Source organism: Uloborus diversus, chromosome 5, assembly GCF_026930045.1.
Source record: "Uloborus diversus isolate 005 chromosome 5, Udiv.v.3.1, whole genome shotgun sequence".
Taxonomy (NCBI): domain Eukaryota; kingdom Metazoa; phylum Arthropoda; class Arachnida; order Araneae; family Uloboridae; genus Uloborus; species Uloborus diversus.
Window position 1 is genome coordinate 24,198,286 of NC_072735.1, and position 7,154 is coordinate 24,205,439.

Below are 7,154 nucleotides of genomic sequence, written 5' to 3' on the forward strand. Positions count from 1 at the left end.
TAAAAGTGTGCAAAAGTAGTTTCCAAATGTTTAAATGACTTTAAACTCATGTTCGCTCCGGAGAAGCCTTGATTCCAAATTTGTATTATGATTACTTTTAATATTGCTGTTGTACGGCAACGATTTTTCACAGCAATGAGTTTTATACTTAATCATTTATTGGGGAAATTACATGACATTTACTGTTTTCCATCGTAACGTTTTTAAACTAAGTTGTTTAGAAATAAATTATAGCCAAAGTTGCTCCCTGATAAAATAGCTATCTATGTTGGAAAAATGGTTGAAATTGGTCCAATAGTTCTGAAGATTACCCCGGACATACATACACACAGAAGTAGCTATTTATGTACAACTGGTGGCACCCGCACGGCTTTGCCCGTAGTAGAAAATGAAAAGGTCATTTGGTTCACCTGTATATTTTTAAATAACGAATTTGCTATGTTCTCGACAATTTGATATGCTTGCCCATGTTACGGTTCCACTTTATGATCATTTGGTAATTTACTCACCCACGTTGCAGTGGCGCAGTCAGAAAATTTTTCTGGGAGGGGTTTTCAAAATCAAAAATTGTTGCTTTCTTTCCCATTCATTTATAATGCGTAATCAAGGGCGTCCATATAGGGGGTAGGGAGGGCTCAAGCCCCCCCCCCCTTAGAAATGAGAACTTCCTTGCTTTTAGTGCTTTTTTTTTCTTTGCAAAAATGTATAAAAATTTCTTTTCCAGCCATTAATGACTAATATGAGCCAATAATGAATAAGTTATAAAAAAATGTCAAATTTTAACATCTTTAATCTGTATTAAAATCGGTTTCCATGGAGAAAATATTCTGCTAAACCATGGGGAAAATTTTTGAGCCCCCCCCCCCTTAAAATTTTGCATATGGGTGCCTTGTGCATAATTATTCAATATCAAAGAATTTCTACAAATTAGTAATTATTCATTCTAAGTAACTTCTTAAAATCAATTAATAATTCGTATTGATGTCACTATGAAACGAAGAAAGTGGGAAAAGCACAGAATATTTATTATTAGTTTTACTTTAATCTTATATTCATTTTTTGCGTGTTTTTCGCGAGATCACTTAAAAGCTCCTCCTAAAATATATTCATGTATTTTTGAATGTCAAATGCTAGCTAATAACGGTTTCGATCTTTCGATGAGAATTGGTTAAGAGCCTCAGAAAATCGGGTGCGGTAGGCTTCCTCTCACTAGATGTCCCTAAAAAGGAGTTGTGCAGAGATGGAAGTGCTGAGGGACCATGATACTCTGTAGAGCTTTATTGACACTATTTTAGCTATCTTATACCAGGGGGGACGAGGGGTGCTTATCATGAAATGCAACTTTTATATTTAAGAATTGAAAAGTAATCTCTGACTGCTTCCCGATTATTAAAAACAGTAAAATATTTTGTTGAAACCTGTTCTGCTTGGAAAAGCTCAAATAGTCTGCTTTCTCCCTTGATCTTAATGGAGGAAATGAATGTGCTTGTGTTCTGGGAGGGGTTTTAACCCCAAAACCCCTCCCGTGGCTGCGCCACTGCCACGTTGTGATAACTCGCTCAGTGAAAAGTTCTTAAAATTGGAATAGAAAAGAACAAAATTGAATTTTCGAAAAATCGCTTCGAGGTGCCCCATGCTATAAACTAATTCTGTGCCAAGTTTCATGAAAATCGGCCGAACAATCTAGGCGCTATGTGCGTCACAGAGATCCTGACAGACAGAGATCCTGACAGACAGAGATCCGGACAGAGAGACTTTCAGCTTTATTATTAGTAAAAAAGATGAGGATTCAATTCCTGAAAAAGCAATAAATGTCATGCTTGCTCCAGAGAAGCCTTGATTCAAAATTTTCATTATGATTACTCTTAATACTCTTAATATTGCCTATGTAATGCAACGAATTATCGTAACAATGGGTTTTATATTTAATCCGCTTTGAAGTCTAAAAACTGTTTTTAAAATAATGAAGTTCTTCCTGCATTTTATACTATCAGTACCCGCACAGCGATGCCCACGCTAAAAATTTAATGGAAGTACGTTGAATGAAGAAAATTGACGTTCCCTCCCCTTCTGATGTGAAATGATCATTTTTCTTTGTATTAAATGCGTACACACCTTTTCAAAAAAAAAAAAAAAAAAACTATTAAAGTTTTTCTGGAATTTAAAACTTTTCATCAAATCAGTAAATTAGATTTCCAGTTGTTTTAAAACTCTATTTAGCCCCTTAGCGAGTGAAGCGGTTTTTACTGCAATTTAAAATACTTCTCCAAATAAACAAAAAAAGACAACAAATAATATCTTTTAAATGTAAAAATAGTTCCGCAACACTTTTGTTTATCGCCAAACTCGCTCAGCAACCACGCTATCATGATCCATCCGTCTAACGAAAAAAAAAACACATCCAACGGAACATTCAAAAATCATCGTCAGAAAAAAAAAACGTCGTACATTTCACTCAGATAAAAACAAATCAAAAGTTTTTTTCTTTCATAACGAATCGCCAAAACCATGAATTACATTAACGGTTGCCTTAAAACAATAATCCTAGACTGAACTGCTCAGCGCCTAACGCGCTAATGACCACGCTACCGGAACCCAGCCCTTTTGCGAGTGAAGCGGATGTTTTTTCTTTGGCAATAAAAAATGTTTCGCCAAACAAACGAAAAAGTATAAAATCACATTAACAGTAGCTTTCAAATCTTTATATATTAAGAGCTGCGTTGTCCGGTCTACCTTGAGAAGAAAAATCGTGTCAAGTGACATATATTCAACAATCAGGCTTAAATAAAAGAAAAAAAACACCATGCAAAATTACCCTTCCAAACAATGACGACAGATATTAAAATATTTTTAAGAAATTAAAATGCGAAAGATGGATTTTCAAAGCGTAACCATGGAAATACGAAATAAAATAAGTTTAAGAAATTAAATGCAAAATAAGGAAAGAAACAATGGATTCAAAAAGCGTAACCGAGGAAACGTGAAAATAAAATAGCTGACAACCTGAATCAAAATGACATTTTTCGAATTTGATTTAAAAACGCTTGTAACTTTTTTTCCTTTGAAGATAGAAGCTAAGTTTTTCGACCACAGGTGGAGAGGGATCTGGAGTAAAAAATGTTGCTTTTCCAATGGTGTCAAAAAGAAAACTGTGGGACAATTCCTTCACTTTTTATTGATAGATTTAATGAAGAAAGTAGTGCCTAAATTTCAGCTAAGCCTTATAAAAAATCGAGCTAAAACGCAAATTACTTCCGCCGTAATTAATTTAGAGCATTGAAACAAAATGTTTAGAACGCGGGAAAATTCTACCCTTTTCAACGATATATAATATTAATATGTGCAAGTAATTTTTCACTCCCATATTCGGAAATTTATGTGAAAATTGGGTCTAAATTGGAATAAAAAAAGAACTATTCATTGAATTCAGGGTTCATACTCTATATGGATGAAAAAATTCCATGACTTTTCCAAGACTTTTTCATACCTCAATGAAAATTTTCATGGCCTCATTACAGGAAGAGAATAGCACTATTTGATCTCAAACTTGCTCATTTTTGGAAATGAGCATTAGCAAAACGTTAACATGGAATGCCATAGCCTCATTGAAGCACTAACTCATAATGGAAAAAATATAAGTGAACACTTAAAAAACTAAACTATTCTTATTTGTCTTCATCATAAATTTAAGTAAAGTAAAAATGCAGTGAAACGAATATGATGATGCTTAATTTTTTTTTTCTTTTTTTTATAAACAGGCAGAATGATATTGAATGGGGCAAAGGTTGAATGAGTCATCACTAAGTTTCAATAAATTTGCTTCAAAAGTTGCCTTTTAGTGTCAACAGTGCATTTAATCATCCACGTAACTTGACAGTATTTTGGTTCTTTAAAGTAAAGCCACATAGTTTAGTTTTTTGTTTCTAAACCAGACCTGTTTTTGAAAAAAAACCATTCAGTAATGAATCAATCTTCTGATTCAAAAGTATACTTGTTTTGCTCACTTATTTGTACATTTTCAAATGCATATAAATTAATAGGTTCAGAAATTCCAGAACACGTATAATTCCCGTAATTTAAAACTTTTCATCAAATCATTAAATTAGATTTCCAGTTGTTTTAAAACTCTATTTAGCCCCTTAGCGAGTGAAGCGGTTTTTACTGCAATTTAAAATACTTCTCCAAATAAACAAAAAAAGACAACAAATAATATCTTTTAAATGTAAAAATAGTTCCGCAACACTTTTGTTTATCGCCAAACTCGCTCAGCAACCACGCTATCATAATCCATCCGTCTAACGAAAAAAAAAAAATTGAACGTAGCAGTGGGTCGCATGGATTAGTTTTGCAGGTCGTATGTTGGGCACTACTGTTTTAGAGTATTCGAATTCCTCTTTTTCTGTATTCTATCGCCTGACTAAAGATCGTTATTTTCTAAAACCTTCAACAAATTAAGATAAACTCTGATAAATTTAATAATAAAGTTCCTACGAGTGATGGAATCAAACTCGGATGCAATTGAATTGCTTTTTTTTTGAGTGGGCAGGACAAAACTAAGAACGTAAATTTCGCTACTACAGAATATGAAACATAAGAAGTGTTGAAAATAAAAGTAAATTCAAAATAAGTGATGTCCAAGCAGTAAAATCACATCGCAAAAAAAGGCAAGTGGCTGCGACAGAAGTGGATGCGATGATATTTCAAAATTCAGATTTGACTTTCGGATCATTCAATTTTCCACTTTTAATAGCTTTTATGTGCTATACTGTTAAGTCACTCAAGATTTCTAATGCTCATTCAGTTACTGTTACTTTCTCTTTGTCCAGGACATTTTTCCATGACTTGAAATTAATTTCCATGACTTTCAGTGAAAATTTCAATTTTCCATGACTTTTCCAGGTTTGAAATTCGTTTATTTTTTCCCATGACTTTCCAGGATTTCTATGACCCATACGAACCCTGTGAATTGTTTTCTAACTGGTCTGCAAACCTTTTCAGGACTTAAAGGAACAAATTGTGAAAATTTCTACAAAATCGGCCGGGTAGTTCTCGAGTTTTGTGAGTTCAAACACACAGACGCTTTTTGGAGACTTCATTTTATACTATGTAGAGATGGCTACTTCTGTGGTATGTCCAGGGTAATCTTCGAAAGTACTGGACGGACTTCAACCATCTTTCCATCATAGACAACTACATTATCAGGGAGCAACTTAGGCTATAATATATTCTTAAAAAACTTAGTTTAAAACCGTTATGATGGAAAACAGTAACTGTCATGTAATTTCCCCATTAAACAAACAGAAGTAAAAATTGATCCATTTCGAATCTTCCTGGTTATATTAAACACGAGTGGTACCCGCACAGCTTTGCCCGTAATAGAAAATTAAAAGGTCTTTTGGTTCACCTGTATATTTACAAATAATGTATGGTGAATTTTCTCGCCGATTGACTTGTGCCCATGTTACGGTTCCACGTTGTGATAATTTCCTAATTTACTCGTCCATCTTATGAAAATTTTTGTTCTTAAAATTGGAATAGAAAAAGAACCATAGAATTTTCAAAACATCGCTTCGAGGTGTACACCCCCATGCTACAAACTAACTTTTTGCCAAATTTCATGAAAATCGGCCGAACGGTCTAGGCGCTATGCGCGTCACAGAGATCTTGACAGACAGACAGACTTTCAGCTTTATTATTAGTAAAAATAAAGATAAGTGAATAAAATTTCAAATTTACATTATAAATTTTATGTAACCAGAAAGTGTGCAGCTGCTAATGTTCGGCTTGAAGGCCGCGTAAATTAAGTGTAAAATGTATTATTTGGAAAATTAGAAAGGAACATTTTATTGATTTATTATACTGCCGTGCTAAGCACTAAAGTGGTATCTGCAGTCGAGCTCAAACTGAAGTATTGCTTTTTAAAGTTTTGCGTCTCCGTGTATGTGATTCAGATGTCACTTTTTCAGAATTTTTTTTTAAATATCTCTCATTATCAAATGACCATAAAACGTTGTATTTAGGTAAAATACGTTACAAAGAACCTCCGGCTGAAATAACTCAATTTTGTAAAAAAAGTACAGATACTACTTCTGTGCTCAGCTCGGCAGCACTAACAGTATGGTTTTTTGTTTTTTTTCTCCTAGAAATTTTCTGGACTCCTAATTTTTCATTCCTTGCTGCAAAAAAAAAAAAAAGAAAATTAATACTTATCACCAGTACTAACATTTTTTGAGCAAGAAGTTTGAACATCAAAAAAGCCTAAAACATGCTTTCATCCACAAAAAGTGCGCAAAATAGGAATAACGATTCATTTTTAAAGCTAGAAATATTTCTCATGTCCGATAATCAGTCAAAACCTGTTAGATGCTGAGAAATTAACGCATACGTACCACCAGCAGTGTTCATTAGAGCCAGTAAAAAACAAGTAATTCCGTCTTTCTGTAGTCATAATGAAATTAGAGAACAAAAACCATTTTCCCAACGGTATATTCAATTCCTCGCTGTGATGAAAGCGGCGATGGATACACGTTATCTTGTCGCTTCCTGGCGGCAAATAGAATCCCGTGCTTTTATCTGCTCGCTTCACTAGATGCACTCTTGCTATAGTTAACCCAGCAGTTGCAAGGTAAAGTCCGCATTGGCAGATCGTTTCAAATTATCGAGTTCTTTTCTCCCTGCTTTACGTTTTTTCCCGTTTAAAATTTCACCTTACTAAACTCATTGTTAAATTTTTTTTTTCGCTTGTAGTGTTCCTGGCATAAAATTTAAATGATCGCTGGACAAAGAAATGATACGCCAGAAAAGCATGTTTAAAAATCATTCAGATTGTTCCATCATTTATTATGAATTGGTTATATGACAGATGTAAAACGCCTTTATTGCGAAGTATTCCATCTTCAACTCTTTGATGCTCCATCTTTATTTCAATGACGTATTGCACACAAGATTTCAAACAGTTTGATGTTTTTCTTTACTTCTGTCGTTCATTTATTTTCATGTCGATGAAATGTGACAAAAAATTGAAGCATGTTTCATAGCAACAATGATATCTAGTAGAACAATTTTGGCGTAACTGATTTCGCTTTGAACCTGTTGAATCCTGCTTCTTTCTAAAAAGTAATTTGTAAGTTTCCCAAGATACTTTTGAAAACACT